The 20,865-nt window shown below is 41.8% G+C and overlaps 1 long non-coding RNA gene across 1 annotated transcript; it reads right to left on the bottom strand.

Moving 5' to 3' along the window:
- Positions 1-8,432: 8,432 nt before the first annotated feature.
- On the bottom strand, positions 8,433-19,788 carry LOC145506354 (uncharacterized). Its single transcript, XR_014053794.1, has 3 exons — positions 19,723-19,788; positions 16,653-18,872; positions 8,433-9,794 (listed from the first exon to the last, which is right to left on the bottom strand). It is a non-coding gene; the product is annotated as an uncharacterized LOC145506354 (long non-coding RNA).
- Positions 19,789-20,865: the final 1,077 nt, after the last annotated feature.

The raw sequence follows: 20,865 nt of genomic DNA, 5'->3' as shown, positions 1-20,865 counted from the left end.
AAAACCTGAAAAAGTAGTTCCTCCTAGCAGCCTCTACCCCACCTCAAGATCAGAACCCTCTTAAGCACACCTCTCATCTCTTAGGCACATACTTGGTTTGAAGAGGTTTTTAGCAAGTCCTGTTTTAATCATACTGGACACCAAAAAACAAGGCTGATACCCCGAAACTGTCCTGTCAAGCCACACTTGATCATGAATGCCTACCAACAAGGCAGAGCTTTCAGAGAAGGCTGAAAGAGGCAGAGCACTCAAGGCAAAGCAGTGGGGTGCCCCAGATAGCCCTGTGGCAGAGTGTATTTTCCAGACATGAACGAAACAATGTCTCATTCCATGTTCTCTACTGCAATGTGATCTTGCAACTCCCCATCAAGAGGGGAGTCCATTGCACTTGCCTTTGAGTCTGGGCTGGTCTTCATGAATTATTTGACCAACTGAATGTGTTGCAAGTGATGTTCTGGTTTTTCCAAGGCTGAGTCATAAGCATTTCAGCTTCTTCTTGGATGTCTTGGATCCCTCACTCTTGAGATACTGTCTCTGAGAAATTCAGGCCACACAGAGAAGTCATGTGTGGGTGTTTCAGGTGGCAGGCTCAGGGGAACTCCCAGTCGACAGCCAGCCTCAGCTAGCAGCCTTGTGAGTGAGGCATCTTGGACATCCAGCCTAGTTAAGTCTTTAGATGACTGCAGCCTCAGCCAGGGCCAGCTCCAAAATTTGTAAGGCCCTGTGCAAAATGAAAATTCTGGACTCCCTGTTCAAAAAATACTAAAAGAATCAAGACAGCAACAGCAGGACATTGAACCAAGCATGAGGCCCTTCTAAGAATGGCGTTCTGTGTGACTCCACAGGCCACAGCCGTGAAGCCCACCCTGGCCCTAGAAGACTGATTGCAACCAGCTGAGAGATCCTAAGGGAAAACTTCCCAACTGAGCCCAGTCAACCCATGGAACAATGATAAATTGTTATTTCAATTCACTAAGGCTTGAGGTGGTTTGTTATGCAGCAATAGAATCATGAGAACACTCCCACAAAACAACTGCAGGTAACCATAACCAAAAAATGCTAAAGGCAACAAGTCTATGAAAGGATCCTCTGCTCAAATACACACAGAAGGTTGATTTTATACAATAAAACACATAAATCTCAGATCTAGGAATAGGGCTTCCCTAGGGTCAGAGAGGTTTCACTCCTTTGGGCAGACTGGGAGAAGAAGACAGGCAGTATAGGTGCCTCAGAAACAGCTGAAAGAATTTAATGGAATTATATTAAAAATAAAAGTCAAAGAAAATATAAATAAACTGTATTCTGCAATTACATTTATTGCAGCTATGGAAAGAAGTTAAAACTAGGAGCCAAACCATTTTGGTTGTCTCTCTAAGGTATCAGGGAGAAGAAAAAGTTTCCTAGGAATGTATGAATAGTTTGATTTTCTAAAAAAGTGGAAAAGTAGAATTCAGCAAACTACAGCTTAGTTACTTCAGTGATTATCCTGTGCTAGATTCTGGAATAGCAAGTTCAAAGAATAGTTTCTTAATTACTAAAAGAGGAAGAACTGATCACTAGGATCCCACACTGATTCATTAGGAATAATCGTGATAAACATAGGGCTTTGGCACACAGCGGGTCATCAAAAAATACTTGCTGTACGAACTAATTTTATTTCTTTTTTTAAATGGAGTTACCACATATTTCATAAGGAATTCAAGGCATTTAGCAAAGTATTTCATGAATTTCTTTAAGGGAAAGAAATGTGGGCCACAGGATAGTAGAGTTAGGTGATTTTGTAACTGATTAAACAATCAGTTACAAACGCTTTGTAAAAGAAGGAATAGACTGCCTGGCCTATCTAGCATAGCATGGATTTTGACATCATTGTTTAGCCACTTGTGAATTTCTAGGACTTGGGAAAACTACATAATTTCTCTTAACCTCAGTCTCCTTGCCTGCAGAAAGGGAATAATATCCCAAACGGGACAGGCATGAAGTAGTTAAACAGAAAACCCCAGGTCAATTGGCCCCCAGAGAAGCAGAGCAGGTGGTTCCTCTGTCAGGGAGACAATTACAGTGAGAAGCAGGAAACAACCCAAGAGGAAAAGGGTTTTGAGTAAGAGGAGAGTCTTCCGGGCAGCACTTGGCTCAGAAAAGTCTTCTTTTCAACAGACTTCAGGCATGGGTCTGAAAAAAGTCCCTGGCATTCTAGAGCCTTTTGACTGGAGGGAGAGTCATGGCTTCTGATATGTGTGGCTCTCTTCTATTGCTACTACGTATGGAACAAAACATAAGAATAATATAAATTCAGCAAAAGAAATACATAATGCAGGGAAACTCCATGCTTAAAAGACCCAACTTTGGGCAGCTTCAGAGACTGAGATTTCTTTGCAGTTGGCAGATCAGCGTTAAAATAGAAAAGCAAACAATCCAGGGACAGTCCAGGCAGCCTAACACAGGACCTGGTCTTCCCTTTCAAAGCCCTCCAGTGTAGCCTTTTAAAAATTTTATTTATTTATTTGTTTTTGGCTATGCTGGGTCTTTGCTGCTGCATGCTGGCTCCTTTCTAGTTGTGGTGAGCCGGGGCTACTCTCTAGTTGAGGTGCGCAGGCTTCTCATTGCAGTGGCTCCTCTTGTTGTGGAGCACAGGCTCTAGAGCATGCGGGCTTAGTAGTTGTGGCACACAGGCTTAATTGCCCCACTGCATGTGGGATCATCCCGGATCAGGGATCAAACCCATTTCCCCTGCATTGGCAGGCAGATTCTTAATCATTGGACCACCAGGGATGTCTCATCGTAGACTTCAGATGTTATTTCCAAATGAGGTTATATATTTGATTGTCCTGGAGGTGTATTTACAGAATTAAAAGTGGGTCATGTTCATTATGCAATTTTAAACTTGTGTTTCATTGCTGGACATACCACCTGTAATGTGTTATCAATTAATGTTTTTAATAATATTAATAAACCTATTAAGACAATTCTATAATTATTTTGTGCATAGCTTTTATCATATATTAACAAAATTGTTACTAAAAACCACTTAATGGAAACATGACCACAATTTTTGTAACTCTATTTTAGCATTTTTTAAAAAATATACCAAGATTCTCAAAAGCTACATGTGGCTGGGGCTTCTCACAGCCTCTGAGAGAAAATGGACCAAAGCCAAGTTCAGAGTTATGACAGTTGAAGTAAATGATCCAGGCCAGGACTGCATAGGTGCCATTCCCTGGCTGAATTTCTCCAGAATCAGAGACAAGACTTGGTAGTGATGGCATGAGCTTTATGAGTTACAAGTTGTGTGTTTGGAAGCTCTTCCTCTGTAGACACTAGTTTTTACACATTAAAAAGGGGGAAGTGTTGTGTGTAATGAAGGAAAATGTCTCAGAGATCATTATGTCCAACTTCGAACCCTTTACATAAAAATGTTATACAGCTATTAATATCCAAGTGGAGAGAGGTGGTCTTCAATTCCTAATCCAAAACCTTTGGAATCAGAGGTTTTCAGAATTCAGAATTTTTCAAATTTAAGAAAGATTTTAATAGGTACATGAGTGCGTGCTAAGTCACTTCAGTTGTGGCCGACTCTTTGCAACTCCATGGACTGTAGCCTGCTAGCTTTTCTGTCCATGGGATTCTCCAGGGAAGAATATTGGAGTGGGTTACCATGCCCTCCTCCAGGGGATCTTCCTGATCCAGGGATCAAATCCATATCTCCTGTGGCTCCTGCATTATAGGATCTCTTACCGCTGAGTCCATAATATGTGCATATAAAGTATATTATGTAACACTCTAATGGGGTATACAGCCGACCCATAATTGTAATCAAACATTATTTCTGCAGCAAAATGTATGAATATTCATACTAAGTGGGAAATAAAGACTATAAATAGCTACATAACATGAGCTCAGTTCAGGTTTTGCCACTAAATGAATTCAGATCAGATTATGTCTTGCCAGGAATGAGTTACAAAACCAAACCAAACTAAACACCACGAACTTGCAGCTTTTAGAACATTTCTACAAATTGGTGTTATGCAGTTAATCCCAGTCCCACTCTGAAGATATGTCTTCATATTAAATGGTATTTATGTATACCTAAATTTGTTTCAATATTAACAGTCTGTAAATTGAGCATATTAGATATGCCTTACCCTTTGCTTTTTCATCACTGATCATTTGTGTTTTTGTTTTTTCTCTTATAAGTTCCCAAGGTAAAAGAAATCCTTCAGCTATGGAAAAATATAGGTTAGTAATTGCAAAACTAGTTTTCCATATACAAGAATACCATGCTATTTTTAAACACAAAAACACCAGCATATTTGTTGGTATATTTTTTTAAAACCTGAAATTGAATCATTTGTTTTCGGGGCTGTATCCAAAAAATTACACACTGCATTAAAATTTCAAGTTAAACACACATACATGTATTCTGACCATACCACCCCTCTGCTTAAAAACTTCCAAGCATTGTCAGCTTTGTTTTATTTCCATTTCCCAGGTTTCCAGAGAGGCTGGCAGCTTTTCTAATGTTTATTAGGCATTTGTACTTCCCCCAGAGCCTGTTTCTCTCTGAGGGAGTCCTTTCAGAATGCACAGCAGGGAGAGAGAGTGGTGGGTAGAGGGGAGTTACAGAAAATGTATAGGTGGTGGTCTAGGGGATGGGGAGGAGGGGATTAGGAGAGGAAACAGAAGAAAGTAGAGAGAGAAGGAACTGTCACGTTGAAGTCTTGTCTTATCCCAGGAGTCCACCTTCCTTTTCTTCCTTGGGGCTGCCTTTCCTCGACACTCCTTTCTTTTGTCTTACTGAATCAGATCCATTTTCTCCTGATGTGACTCTACCATACTCTTTACTTTAATTGGGATCTTCTTGCTTAGACATAGACATCCTCCCTGAAGAGAATAAAGGCTTAAGGATAGAGATGCCCAGACCTAGATTCTGGTCTTTCCCACTTGGAAGAGCATCTGAGAACCAAGTATAGAGACAATGAGGGGACACATCTTAGCCAAATACAGAGATACTCATCTTGTCATTCTGCTCTGGTGTTGCAATACCTGCAGTTTTGAGTAGTCTTTATACTAAAGAACTGGCATTTATCACCAATTTCCTGGAGAAAAAAATGATATCCTAGTAGGAAAATCCCAGTGGGTCTACCCCAGTCTCTTGTAGGAACTTGTAGCCCCAGCATACTGCTGGCTAAGTTATGGAAGGTAGACAAGGGAAAGGAGAAATAAGGGGGCCCATATTTACAGATCTTCTTAGCTAGACTCAAAGGGAAAATTGATTGCTACATCTTTTTTAGGTACAAAATGTGTTGAAAGGGGGAGAAAAGGACAATTACTACAATCTGATTATCTTCCCCAGTTCATCTGACACATTAGACACATTTCTTGCCTTTATCTCACTCGTTACTTTCATGACTCTTCTGATGCCACAGCAAAACAACAATAAAGTATCATCTTTGTGATCTTCCCTGAAGCCAGTGGAGCATTAGGTCAATGGGAAGTGATTAGTCTAGAATCAGATAGATTTGTTTTCAGGCCCAGCTTGGCTGTTTATTGTGTAACTGTGGGTAAATCTCAAAGCCTCCATTTCATCATCAGTAAAATAGTTTAATCTTACCTAACTCAAAGGGTCATTAATTTGCTCATGAATATTTTTTAAGCACCTGCCTGCCAGGGACTGTATTAGATGTTGAGGATAGTTAACAAAACAAAATCCCATCCTTATACATCTTTCATTCTAATGGGAGACAGAGAATATACCAAGAAACTTAAATATATTAGATGGTAACTATGGGGAAAAAAACCCAAGTAAAAGCACTGGGGTGAGGGAGCTGTTACTCTCTGCTATAGGGTGGTCTGAAAATCCCCCATAAATAGGTGCTATTTGAGTACAGACTAAAGAAAGTCAGAGTAAAGTGTATTCTAGGCTGTTGTGAGATTTAAATGAGATAATGCTGATACCATCTTAGCACAGTATCTGGAATACACGGGGTGCTAGATCAATATTGTGTGCTAAGTTGCTTCAGTCATGTCCAACTCTTTGCGACCCTATGAACTGTAGCCCATCAGTCTCCTCTGTCCATAGGATTCTCCAAGCAGGAATACTAGAGTGGATTGCCATGCCCTCCTCCAGGGGATTTTCCCAACCCAGGGATGAACCCAAGTCTCCTGCCCTGCAGGCAGATTCTTTACTCCTGAGCCACCAGGGAAGCCCATATCAATATTTAGCTGTTTAGATTATTAAAGAAGATACTGCATTACAGGGAAGGTAAAAAGTTTTCTAGTTCTACCTGAGATACTCTTGAGAGACTATTAACTACTGTGAAAGATAGGGGTGATGGCTGATGGAACTTTTTACACACACATTTTATTCTAGCAATAAAATACCACTTCTAAGAGCAAAAGTACTTCTGTCAGAGTGGGATGTTTTAAGCCAGCAAAAAAGAGTGTGAGGTAGGATATACTCATAGAAAAGTGTTCCGATTCATATTCTCTGTAACAAATATTCCCTATTCTGCAGTTTCCATGTGTGCTAAACTATGCCCCATCAACAATAATAATGGCAATGATGACATTAATTATGCTGTTTATATGTTTGTAAAAGCCTTTGTTTCAAAGGCCTCAACTGTTTTATGGACATGACCTAATTTACTCTCACAACTTCCCCAAAGGAGGTCTAGTCCCGTTTAATAGATGAGGAAACTGAGGTATAGAGAAGCTAAATAATATCTTCCAGGTCAAACAATTACCTGGGCAACTCTGATCTACATCTCAGACTTAATTTTCAGGTAAGGTCCTGTTTTGCCTTCATCTCTCGGGAAGTGCCTTGGTGGGTGCAATGAAAGGAAGCCATGATGTCAGATGGCCAAAGTGCCACCCCGTGCTCATCACTTAGTCAGTAATCAGTAAATGTTATTTTTTTTTTTTTTGAAAAAAAGCTCTTTAAGAAGGGACTTCTTTAATGCTACCAAAATATTAACTATCTATCACACTTCTCTCTGTTGACTACCTCATACTTACATGGTAAGGTGGTATCGATAAATACAAGTCTTGGTTGATGAGAGAAGACTAGTTTGGAAATATCCATATGCTTTTAAATATAGATATTTGGTTTCTGTCTGTGAAAGTCAACAGGAACATAGCAAGGAAATTCATTTTTGTCTATCACCTTCTATAGGCTAAGCCTTTTACATATGTCGTGTGTTGTTTAATCCTCACTTTTACAGAAAAAATGATTGACCATGCTTTACAAATACAAGCAAAGTATCCAAAAAGTTAAGTTGATACCCATTTTTTCTCTGGTGGTGAAGCTAGATTTCATAGGTAGACACTTCTTGAGACATGAGGAAGGCCTGAAATCTGGACTTCAGTGACATCAACACCTTCTCTGGTGCTAGAGGTGACGTCTTGTAGTTAAATGCTGCAGACTTTGGAAAATTTTTCACTTAAATTCAGTCATTCTTATTGTTCAAACTGGTAAAATGATGTTGTTTTTTAGTCGCTAACTTGTGTCCGACTCTTTTGTGACCCCATGGACTATAGCCCGCCAGGCTCCTCTGTTCATGGGATTTCCCAGGCAAGAATACTGGAGTGGGTTGCCATTTTCTTCTCCAAAAGTGATGTTCCCAGTAGATAACTTATATATGTATAGTACCTAAGCAATCATCAAAAAGCTATGCAAAAACACTCCAAAGCACTACAGATAAATCAAAATAGAATTCTCAAAAATGTTCAGGTAATCCACAGGAAGATATAAAAAAGAAAACAGAAATGGAATACAATAAATAGAAAATAAAAATAAAATGGCAGACTTGAGCCCTCACATCTCAATAATTATATGTAAACAGCCTAAATACACCAATCAAATGACAGACTGGCAGAGTGAATTAAAAAATATGATCCAAATATGTTGTCTACTAGAAACTCACTTCAAATGTAATGAAATAGGTAGGTTGAAAGCAAAAAGAGAAAGATATGTCATGTAAACATTAATCAAAATAAAGCATGATTGGCCATATTAATGTCAGAAAAAAGTAGACTCCAATAAAAACAAAATTACCAAAGACAGAGAGGGACAATGCTGCTGCTGCTGCTGCTAAGTCACTTCAGTCGTGTCTGACTCTGTGCGACCCCACAGACGGCAGCCCACCAGGCTCCACCGTCCCTGGGATTCTCCAGGCAAGAACACTGGAGTGGGTTGCAATTTCCTTCTCCAATGCATGAAAGTGAAAAGTGAAAGTAAAGTCGTTCAGTCATGTCTGACTCTTCGAGACCCCATGGACTGCAGCCTACCAGGCTCCTCTGTCCGTGGGATTTTCCAGGCAAGAGTACTGGAGTGGATTGCCATTGCCTTCTCTGAAATATGTATGCAGGAAACAACAAGCTACAAAATATGTGAAACAAAACTTATAAAACTGAAAAGAGAAATAGACAAATTCACAATTATAGTTAGAGACTTTAATACACTTCTCTCAACAATTCATAGTACACCTAGACAAAAAATTAGCAAGGATATAAAAGAACTCAGGAATACCATCAACCAACAGGATCTAATCAACATTTATAGGGTATTTTACCTAACAGCAATAGAATACACATGCTGTTTGAGTTCCCATGGGTTATATATCAAGAGAGACCATAGCCTATGAGGTTTGCTATAAAACAAACCTCGACAAAATTCAGAAAGTTGAGATCATACAGAGTCCATTCTCTAACCACAGTGCAATCAGATTAAAATAAATGAAAGATTACAGAAAAAACTGCAGGCACTTAAAACAAATCAATTTAAATAATTCCTGGGTTAAAAAAGGAAGTCTCAAGAAGAATAAAATAGTACACTGAAATAAATAAAAATACAACCTTTTTGTTGGGAGATGCAACTAAAGCAGTTCTTGGAGGGATTTCTTCCATCCTTTGACTACCCCAGTACTTTGCATGTTCCTTTAACAAAACACAAAACTTTTTTGTTTTAAAACCATTTCTTCCATATCTTACTTCTTCGTTAGATTGTGAGTAGACGGTATCTAGCTTATTTCTCTCTGCCAGCATCTGGCTTCAGTTCAGTTCAGTTCAGTCGCTCAGTTGACTCTTTGCGACCCCATGAACCGCAGCATGCCAGGCCTCTCTGTGTATCACCAACTCCCTGAGTCCACCCAAACCCATGTCCATTGAGTCAGTGATGCCATCCAGCCATCTCATCCTCTGTTGTCCCCTTCTCCTCCTGCCCTCAATCTTTCCCAGCATCAGGGTCTTTTCCAGTGAGTCAGCTCTTTGCATCAGGTGGCCAAAGTATTGGAGTTTCAGCTTCAACATCAGTCCTTCCAATGAACACCCAGGACTGATCTCCTTTAGGATGGACTGGTTGGATCTCTTTGCAGTCCAAGGGACTCTTAAGAGTCTTCTCCAACACCACACTTCAAAAGCATCAATTCTTCAGTGCTCAGCAGTCCAATTCTCACATCCATACATGACCACTGGAAAAACCATAGCCTTGACTAGATGGACCTTTATTGGCAAAGTAATCTCTCTGCTTTTTAATATGCTCTCTAGGTTGGTCATAACTTTCCTTCCAGTAAAAGTTGTTTGAACAAAGGAATGACTAGATAGAGCAAGGTACTTAGCTGAGTTAAACTGTGGCCAAACCAATTTTTGAGTGGAATTAGAGTGTTTACAATAATTCAGTGCGAGGTATGTGGGCCCTTACACAGTGGGGCTGCTGCACAGACACGGTTCTTGAGCTGCTGCCTAGCTTGTCCCATAGGAAACCCTCCTTGGATTTTAGCTGCCAAATGTGGAAGTGCCTGTGAACAATGAAAGAGAAAATTCAACACACATAATCCTGTATCTCTGCCCTCAGTAAGAACAGTTTTTTTAGTTAAATCAGATTCAACCCTCTCCTTAGTCCCCTGCCTCAACTGTAAGCTTTCCTATCCCTTCCTCCGTTCCCCTATGAATAGGTTCATGAAACTGTAAAACCACAGGGTTGAGAAAGACCATAGAGATCATTTGTACATGTTCCCATTCAATAACTGAATACTACCCTATAGTCAGTGGGCTTCCCTCGTGGCTCAAACGGTAAAGAATCTGACTGCGATGTGGAGACCTGAGTTCTATCCCTGGGTTGGGAAGATCCCCTGGAGGAGGGCATGGTAACCCACTCCAGTATTCTTGCCTGGAGAATCCCCATGGACAGAGTAACCTGGCAGGCTACAGCCCATGGGATTACAAAAAGTTGGACATGACTGAGTGACCAAGCACACACATACCCTATAGTCAATAGGCTGGTGAGCTGCCAGTTTTTCTCACAATTGACTCAACTCAGAACTGTCTGAGAAGAGCATTAGCGAGAATCAAAATGTGAGGCATAAGCTCAGGAACTGAGGAAATGACCTAAGAGAGAGGCTGTGAACCCTCCTCTTTCAAAACAAATGTTTCTACTACACACATAAAGGCAGGCCTATTCTTGAAAGTTAACTGGAGTTGAAAGCTGGAAACACGTTCCAGAAGGTGACTGTGCTAAAATCGCTCAATAGTTTTACATGTTATGAGGCTGATTCTATTCCTAGAGAACTAGGAGTGTGATAAAATCCCTAATTATACATAGTCTTGACAGTGTATTTCCAGGATTCTGTAGATGTGTCTAAATGTGTGTGTTTTTGCCCCCACAACTGATAATGCAGTCAATTGGTTGACATATCCAATATGTTGTACAGTTACATTTCTCATAGGGAATGAGTATATGGCACACTAGTTTTCATATATATGTCTCTCAACTTTCAATCATATCTTGGTGCTCTTATAATTCAATTTATGAGCTTTTAAAGAGTATAACCCTTCCTGGAAATCTGGTGATTATACTTAATTAATGCCACCTTCTGGTAAACTCTCTAGTTAGTCAACTAGCTCTATGGCCCAAGTCACATCTGACTTTACCCCAGATCTTTCATGCAGGTGATAACAACATCCTAACAGAAGATCCTTCTGCTAGTACTTGACTTCTGTTAGAGGGAGGGAACTTTGTTTTCAGGAAGTTGCTTCTTCACTCTTTGATTGGTGCCTTTGGAAATGCTAAAGCTTGCCTCCCTTTCTGTTTCTTCTCTTTGATCCTTGTTCTGTCCCTTGGGGCTCTGCTGAGAAAATTTAAGCTTTGGTTTAGTTAAGCCAATGATACAAACCTAAAATAACAAAGTAAAGTTAAATTAAATAACCAGTAACAGCAACAATATTATCTCTGCACTCTTATTTTTCTTTTGTGATAATTAAAAGGTAGGAGAAGTACAATCATCAGCCCCACCGAAAACCTCACCAGGGGAGCAATCCAGGGAGTAGGAGTCTCCGAGGATCTAGGAGTTTCCGAGGATTGCTGCAAGTCAGCAGTAATTACCCTCCCACTGTCCAGTCAGCAGGGCCAAGCTCTGACTTTATCCTCACCAGCCTCGTTCAAGGTGCATAGGAACTGGCATCATTACAGCCTACTTAATAACACACACTACCCGTGGGGATACTGGATTAAGAAGGGAAGAACCAGTGGGACTTGTTTGTCAAGATCCTAAAATGGGAATTTGCCTAGTTATACACACAGCAATGAGTACCAGCAACATTAATAGTGGCAAGAGTGATGGAATCAAAAAGCTTGACTCTTGGTCTGCTGTAATTATTAGATGATGTGCCCCCAAAGTGGAAAATTCTTGAAGAGATGGGAATACCAGGCCACCTGACCTGCCTCCTGAGAAATCTGTGTGCAGGTCAAGAAGCAACAGTTAGAACAGGACATGGAACAATAGACTGGTTCCAAATCGGGAAAGGAGTGCGTCAAGGCGGTATATTGTCACTCTGCTTATTTAACTTCTATGCAGAGTACATCATGAGAAATGCTGGACTGGACAAAGCACAGACTGGAATCAAGATTGCCAGGAGAAATATCAATAACCTCAGATATGCAGATGACACCACACTTATGGCAGAAAGTGAAGAAGAACTAAAGAGCCTCTTGATGAAAGTGAAAGAGGAGAGTGAAAAGGTTGGCTTAAAATTCAGCATTCAGAAAACTAAGATTATGGCATCTGGTCCCATCACTTCATGGCAAATAGATGGGGAAACAGTGGAAACAGTGACAGACTTTATTTTTTTGGGCTTCAAAATCACTGCAGATGGTGACTGCAGCCATGAAATGAAAAGATGCTTGCTCCTTGGAAGAAAAGTTATGACCAACCTAGACAGCTTATTAAAAAGCAGAGACATTACTTTACCAACAAAGGTCCATCTAGTCAAAGCTATGGTTTTTCCAGTGGTCATGTATGGATGTGAGAGTTGGACCATAAAGAAAGCTGAGCGCTGAAGAATTGATGCTTTTGAACTGTGGTGTTGGAGAAGACTCTTGAGAGTCCCTTGGACAGCAAGGAGATCCAACCAGTTCATCCTAAAGGAAATCAGTCCTGAATATTCATTGGAAGGACTGATGCTGAAGCTGAAACTCCAATTTGAAAAGACTTTGATGCTGGGAAAGCTTGAAGGTGGGAAGAGAAGGGGACAACAGAGAATGAGATGGTTGGATGGTATCACTGACTCAATGGACATGAGTTTGAGTAAACTTCAGGAGTTTGTGTTGGACAGGGAGGCCTGGCATGCTGCAGTCCATGGGATCGCAAAGAGTTGGACAGGACCGAGTGAATGAACTGAACTGTACCCCAAAGTAGGCTGGCAGAATTCACATTTTTAATTGAGAACAGTGTACCTCTTACCCTGGCCTTAAGATACCTGTTTGGCTCAAATTACATTTTGTTGAAGATGATTTTGCATTAATTAGAGAGTGTTTAAACTTTGAGAAGGTTATAAGTAAGTTTATAGAAATTGTGGATGACAGTGCTAAAATGTTCCAAGCAACTGCTGAGAGGTGATGATTGAAAACTTGAAGTTCCTCGAATAGGTGGCTCTGTCTTTTCTACATTTGAATTTTCTCCCTTCCTCTCAGTTTTTAAGTCCTATTGAGATGCTTAAGTGGTCTGGATTTGGAATACCAAGCAGCACACAAATATCTGGGAAGCTAAGTGCAGGCTTTGAAGCGTGTGTGACAGTGGCTTCTAGAATGATGATAATAATTTACCCAGAATGGCCCCCTAGGCCTAACAGACTAAACACCTTTCCTGTTCTTTCCATCAGCAACACCTTCTTCCCAGTCACCCAGGCTGAAAAACTGGGGCTTATTTTCTTCACTTTTTTTCTTTTCCCACCTCCTCTTCATTTTGCTTTTGAACCTTTTTTGAAACTGGCTTTGCAACTTTTCCCCCCTTCTATCAAAACTTACTATCAGCATTCTTGACCTTTCCCATTTATCATTGCGAAAGCCTTCATGCTAAAAGAGACATCGCCTGTTAACAGTGGTTATCTCTGGGCTGGAGACTAAGAGGCACTTTTATGTTTTTAACTATACATTTTCCTTGAAACCTATTACTGGCATGAACTGCTTTTGCAATCAGAAAAGAAAATTTTTTTGTAATTCAAAAGGACATGGGAAAGGGAAAGGGACATATTACTCAAAGAGGCCTCTTTGATGTGATAAAATAGGAATGGGAGAGAACATTTGAGAACAAACACATTTCTGTATGTTTTTTACATGTAACATAACCCGGAACCAAACTTTAGTTCCTGTGCTAAAGCAGCACAACTGTCTTCTATAAATAGAAAAACTCAGTCTAGATTCTTATACAATATCATCTGACAGACAAGATGGAAAAGGCATGTTAGTCAGGGACTGACCAAAGAAAAGGGAGGGAAGGAATGAGGAATAGAAAGTCGTAAACAACTTATAACACGAATTAGTTTTCGGAGGGACTCCTCAGTTTTAAACCTACATAATAGGAATTGCCTTTTTCCTTCAGACTCATCACTTAGACTCAGTGGTTTACAGTCACCAAGAAGAGCCAGCATGTTTTCCTGACCTGCCTCCCCTTTCACATATGACAGTGCTATTTATGGAGCTGCTTGGCTGAGCTGCCTGTCCCAGGGATCCAGGCCCAAGGAAGCCCTGTGTACTTTGTGACACGTTCTTCTCAAGTTGGGCAATTTTTAAGACTAGCCAGCAGCTGCTACTAGCTGCTAACAGGGCAAGGGAGAGGACAACACAGAAGACTCTTGGGAAAAAGAGCCTTCATCTGGCTTCCTTACTTCCTGCTGGACCCAGCCCAGGGCCTGGAGACTTCAGCTATCACTCCTCTTAACTCATCTTCCCTGAAGTTAGGGCTAATGGGGATTCTGAGATTAGGACACAGACTTATATTTGTTGAGGTATGGAGAGGGTTCTGGAAGCCTTTTCCAAGCATGCCTTCACTAATGAGTCCCGGTCTTAGCAGGAGTACATGGATTCTATTGACAGTAAGTAGGGAACTAAGAAAAGAGACACTCAACATATGTCTGTTGAATGACTAGTAGAACATGGTGGTCAAAATCATAACCTCTGGAGGCAGCCTCACTGGGATTCAAGTCCTACTTAACTGTGTGACCTTTGCAAAGTGGAAGGTCTCTTAAGTAAGAACACCCACCCACTTTCCAGTCCAGACTCTAGTTTAGTAATTGAGTTTGCTTGGTCAAGTCGTTTGGTTTCTCCAAGTCTCAGTTTTCTCATCCATAAAGTGGGGTAATTATACCTGTCTTGTCTACCTTAAGGGGTTGTTAGTGGGATCAAATGAGATAATGTCATAAAAGCCCTTTGTAAATTAGAATATACTATACAAATGCAAGCTATTATTACATTTAATTCTAGTGCCTAGTGAATAATATGGAGAAGGCAATGGCACCCCACTCCAGTACTCTTGCCTAGAAAATCCCATGGATGGAGGAGCCTGGTAGGCTACAGTCCATGGGGTCGCTACGAGTCGGACACGACTGAGCAACTTCACTTTCACTTTTTCCTTTCATGCACTGGAGAAGGAAATGGCAACCCACTCCAGTATTCTTGCCTGGAGAATCCTAGGGACGGCGGAGCCTGGTGAGCTGCCGTCCATGGGGTCGCACAGAGTCGGACATGACTGAAGCGACTTAGCAGTAGCAGTAGTAAATAATAAACTGGTGGAATCAAGAACCCCATTGTCACCAGCCTGAATCTTACAGAGCAATTTCCCAATTCCACCCACTCTACCTTCTAGGCACTGCTACCAACCTCCCCCTATGACTTCAGTAAAAGACAAGACACAGTACCACAGTAAAATTTTCCCAATTAACTTTCTCAATCAGAGCCCAGTGAAAATGTATCCAAAAGAAAAGGGGAATGAGTAGCAGAGTGTGTACTGGTTCTTTTAGGTCAGCTCTTGATAATCTTCCTTCATAGCTCAGTTGGTAAAGAATATGCCTGCAATGCAAGAGACCCCGGATCAATTCCTGGCTCAGGAAGATCCCCTGGGGAAGGGAAAGTCTACCCACTCCAGTATTCTGGCCTGGGTCGCAAAGAGTTGGACACAACTGAGCAACTTTCACTTCACTTGCCTCGCCTATATATTTGGGATGTTGTGTTTGTTTTGGTGCCATGAGTCTGTGGTTATTTCCATGCTATTATTTGGGTGTACATCAGCAGGCTAAGGTTCTGGGCTGCTTTTGGCCATGGTTGGCTAGGTGAGCATGCATGAGTTACATTCCTCTCACTTTCTTCCATCTGTAAATTTAGCGGTTAAAATAGATGACCCATTGGTCCCTTCCAGTCCTAGGGTTCTAGAATTCATCTGGAATCAGGATCGCCAATTCCTCTGCCCAGTCCAGACACTTTTCTTCAAACTGTTTGCTATTAGGCATGTGTGATTTATGCTGAGATGAGACAAAGAGCAAAGGAAAAAGTCACAAATATGGCAATCACAGGAGTTAACTGTTAAGTTTCTTTCCAAATCCTCTTCCCATTCTCTCTTGTAGCTCTTCTCTAGAGTGGGTTAAAAAGACCCTTTTAAAAGAGGTGGAAGCCAGAGTTAAGAGCTTGGAGTGAATTTGGAGTGAGAAACTGTTAGCTCAATCTATATTTTCTGCAACTTTGGGCAAGCTAATATGTTTTATGTTTGTAATTGTTTTACAGTGTGTGTGTTAGTTGCACAGTCGTGTTCCAACCCTTTGCAACCCCATGGACTGTGCCCGCCAGGCTCCTCTGTCCATGGAGTTCTCCAGGCAAGAATACTGGAGTGGGTAGCCATTTCCTTTCAATCTTAGTTACCTGCTCTTTTTTTTTTTTAATTTTATTCTTAATTGGAGGATAATTGGTTTACAATGTTGTTTTGGTTTCTGACAAACATCCATGTGAATCAGTCATAAGTATTCATATATCCCCTCCCTCTTGAGCTTCCCTCCCACCCTGCCCCTATCCCACCCCTCTAGGTGTGTTACATAGCAGCTTCCCACTAGCCATCTATTTTACACATGGTAGTGTATATGTGTTGTTGTTGTTTAGTCACTAAGTCATGTCCCTCTCTTTGAGACCCCATGGACTGTAGCCATTCAGGCTCCTCTGTCCATGGGATTTCCCAGGCCAGAATACTGAAGTGAGTTGCAATTTCCTTCTCTAGGGGATCTTGCCAACCCAGGAATCAAACCCACGTCTCCTGAATTTGCAGGTGAATTCTTTACCGCTGAGCCACCGGGTAGTGTATATATGTTACTTCATCTTTAAAATAGGGCATGGGGCTTACCTGGCAGTCCAGTGGTTAAGACTTCACCTTCCAGGGTAGGGGGTTGTGGGTTTGACCCCTGTTCAGTTCAGTCACTCAGTCATGTCTGACTCTGTGACCCCATGGACTGCAGCACACCAGGCTTCCCTGTCTATCACCAACTCCCAGAGCTTACTCAAACTCATGTCCATTGAGTCAGTGATACCATCCAACCATCTCATCCTCTGTCGTCCCCTTCTCTTTCCACCTTCAAGCTTTCCCAGCATCAGGGTCTTTTCAGATCGATCAGTTCTTCGCATCAGGTAGCCAAAGTATTGGAGTTTCAGCTTCAGCATCAGTACTTCCAATGAATATTCAGGACTGATTTCCTTTAGGATGAACTGGTTGGATCTCCTTGCAGTCCAACGGACTCTAAAGAGTCTTTTCCAACATCACAGTTCAAAAGCATCAATTCTTCGGCACTCAGCTTCCTTTAGAGTCCAACTCTCACATCCATGCATGACTACTGGAAAAACCATAGCTTTGACTAGATGGACCTTTTTTGGTAAAGTAATGTCTCTGCTTTTTAATATGCTATCTAGATTGGTCATAACTTTTCTTCCAAGGAGCAAGCATCTTTTCATTTCATGGCTGCAGTCACCAACTGCAGTGATTTTGGAGCACCGAAAAATAAACTCTGTCACTGTTTCCACTGTTTCCCCATCTATTTGCCATGAAAGGATGGGACAAGATGCCATGATCTTAGTTTTCTGAATGTTGAGTTTCAAGCCAACTTTTTCACTCTCCTCTTTCACTTTCATCAAGGGGCTCTTTAGTTCTTCTTTGCTTTCTGCCATAAGTGTGGTGTCATCTGCATATCTGAGGTTATTGATATTTCTCCTGGCAGTCTTGATTCCAGCTTGTGATTCATCCCGTCCAGCATTTCTCATGATGTACTCTGCATAGAAATTAAATAAGCAAGGTGACAATATACAGCCTTGATGTATTCCTTTCCTGATTTGGAACCAGTCTGTTGTTCCATGTCCTGTTCTAACTGTTGCTTCTTGACCTGCACACAGATTTCTCAGGAGGCAGGTCAGGTGGCCTGGTATTCCCATCTCTTCAAGAATTTTCTACAGTTTGTTGTGATCCACACAGTCAAAGGCTTTGGCATAGTCGATAAAACAGAAGTAGATATTTTTCTGGAACTCTCTTGCTTTTTCAATGATCCAACAGATGTTGGATCCAACGGTGTTGACCCCTGGTTTGTATGCTAAAATCCACATGCCTTTTAGCCAAAAAACTAAAGCACAAAACAGAAGCAACGCTCCAGTACTTTGGCTACCTGATGTGATGAGCAGACTCATTGGAAAAGACCCTCATGCTGGGAAAGATTTAAGGCAAAAGGAGAAGGAGGTGGCAGAGGATGAGATGGTTGGCTGGCATCACTGACTAAGTGGACATGAATCTGAGGAGATAGTGGAAGACAGAGGATCCTGACGTGCTCCAGTGGATGGGGTCTCAAAGAATCGGACACAGCTTAGTGGCTGAACACCACCAACAGCAATATTGTAACAAATCCAATAAAGACTTTTAAAAAATGGTCCACATGAAAAAAAAATTAAAATAAAATGAGGCTAATACTTGCCATATTTTATAGGCTTGTTAAGGGTAAAACAAAATTAAAACAAAAAACCCTGCTTAAAGTCAGAGTGCTCTGTTGTTATTATTTACAATACAACAGAGATTGGAATCTCTGGAAGCTGAGGGCACCTGGGGGCACTTAGATTCAGGCAGACTAAATGTAAAATAAAATTACAATTGCTCAGATTGGAGAATAAAAGCATTGCTTGTTGCCCACGCATCCTTCCATTCTCCATAGCAAATTCTTCCTAGGACCTCCTTGCTGAGTTAGATGTCAGATGTTCCCATTCTCAGATGATTCAGGCTTACTTTCTTTTAAACGCCTCAGATGTCTGACACATAACTACCTCTGCATTTAGAAACCTCTAAGCAGAGCCATGGAGTTTGGAACTGCCTCCTGCAGCTAAGCTCCATAGGTGCAAGGCAAAACCGCCAGCCGCTCCTCACTGCCAATCAACGTGATCTAATTGCACGAACAGTGATGGGCCCAAATATAGGCCAGCAGCAGGGGTTCATGTTGGCTGGGGTAAACCAGGTCACACACTTGAAGAGGACTGGCTAGGACAAGTCCCTTCATTGTGTAGCCAAATTACCCTTAGTGAGTTCAGGGCTGTCTACCTGGAGGAAGGAAACAACTTGACAGATTCTGTCAACATATTTTCCTCTTCACCCTCCCCCTGGGCAATCTCATCCATTCCTACCATTTTTTTTTTTTTTTTGATAACTTCTACATTTCTATCTTCAACCTAGATGTTTTACTTGAGAGTTAAACTACTATCTATTGACTGCTTATCTCACTTGGATGTCCCACTGGCGCCTCAAACTCAACAGATCCCAGGCTGATATCCTCACCTACCCACCCACACACCAGCCTCTCCTTTCCTGGTACTTGCCCTCCAGTGGATGAGCCCTGTCTCAGGGGATGATACTCTGTCCAAACAAAGGGCTGGCCCTTGACATTTCCCTCCAACAGCCCATCTTCGATCAAGCCCTAGATGTTCTGCTTCCCAAATATCTCTGAAATTCATCTGCCTCCATCCATCCCTGCTGTCACTCGCCTAATTCAGGTTGTGATCATCTTTTGCTTCAATTATTGCAAGAGCCTCTCAATTGGTTTTCTTACTTTGATGCCTGCCCGCCTCTAATCCCAATTCCACAACAGGGATCTCTGAAATCAGCAAGTCTGATCAAGCTGTTTGTTCCCTTGCTTGAATGTTTAAATAGTCTCCAGCGCTCAGAGAAGAAAACTCAAGCTCCTTGACACAGTCTTCCAGGTTCTGTGTGATCTGGCTGAGCTCATATCTCCAGCCTCACCTCTCACCACTCCCTCTCTTTTATCCCATGTTCTGGTCCACCAGTTCTCAACTCTGGCTACACATGAAAGCCACCTGGGAAGCTTTTAAAAATACCCAAGGCTGGGCTTCATCTGAGACCAATTAACCCAGAACCTCTGGCAGTGGAGCCCTACCTGACTGCTCCTGGGTTCCTGCAGCACACCATACCCTCTCTTGTCTTTCTTCCTTTGCACAGGCTCTCAGCTTTGCCTGAAACACTTCCCTTTAACCTCCCCTGCCATCTGCCATCTGGCTGACTCATTCATCCTTGAAGCCTCACCTTCAGCACTGTGTTGTCCTCTAAGAAGCCCTCCCTGAGCCCAGTGCTTCCATTTGGGGTTAAGTATTCTCTCCCATGTGCTTCCAGATAGACCACCCTGTACCTTCCCTTTGGCAGTAGCATCGTCAGTCACACTGTGTAATTCTTGCCTGTACAGACACTCTGACTTTGAGCTCTAGGAGGGCAGAGACCGGGTCTGCCTTACCTCGCCCTAATCTCCAGTATTTAACACAGTGTCTGGCACATACAATGGGCTTAGAGCATTTGTGGAAATAATTTAGTTAATTTTACAAGGTCATCTTGGTTTACTCCAGTCTTGCCAGTTCCTCATAGCAGCAGGTCTCTAGTCATATCTATTTCTGAGTTCCCTTACTCAGTCATTCTTCTCAAGTATTTGAGAATCTGGTAAGGTATCACTTTTAACTATCCTGAAATAAATTGGATTTCCTCAAATGAAAAATTCCCCACAGTGAGGGCCTGAGGCATATTGGAGGAGAGGCAAAGAAAGGGTCTCACAAATTCAGTCTGCCTGAGTCTTAGAACTATACCCAGAAGACATGGGCAGCTTCCACTGTTTGCACCAATTCCACCCCTCCCCACACAGGGAATTGGGCCACGATTTGCTCATCATTACCAAGGACTGCCTCTCTACATGACTGAGATCTTAAACAAGAAAAGCTAAGAAAAACTGAAAGGGTTGTAGTAAACCCTGAGTTGATAACCCCAAAGGGTAGAATCTGGCTTAGGCTCTTGCCTAAGAGAAAACATGGGTGGACATCACTCCAACATACCCTGCTCAGAGGGCCTCTGCCTCTCACTTCCACCAGTTTTGGAAGCCCCCCCCATGGACACCAGACCCCCTACAGCTTAAAGCCAAAAGTCTGGTATGCAAGTTTCCTGAGGGTCTGAAAAGCTCTGAGCTCTTCTCCAACCTGCACCAAGCTGGTTCTCTCCAGTCAGAACTATGAGCTGCCACCAAGAAGACCTGGCAAGGTCC

This window comes from Giraffa tippelskirchi, chromosome 5 (genome assembly GCF_054371585.1).
Source record: "Giraffa tippelskirchi isolate mGirTip1 chromosome 5, T2T-mGirTip1v1.2.pri, whole genome shotgun sequence".
Taxonomy (NCBI): domain Eukaryota; kingdom Metazoa; phylum Chordata; class Mammalia; order Artiodactyla; family Giraffidae; genus Giraffa; species Giraffa tippelskirchi.
The sequence above is the reverse complement of the archived record's forward strand: the minus strand, read 5'-3'. Positions and strand labels throughout refer to the sequence as shown.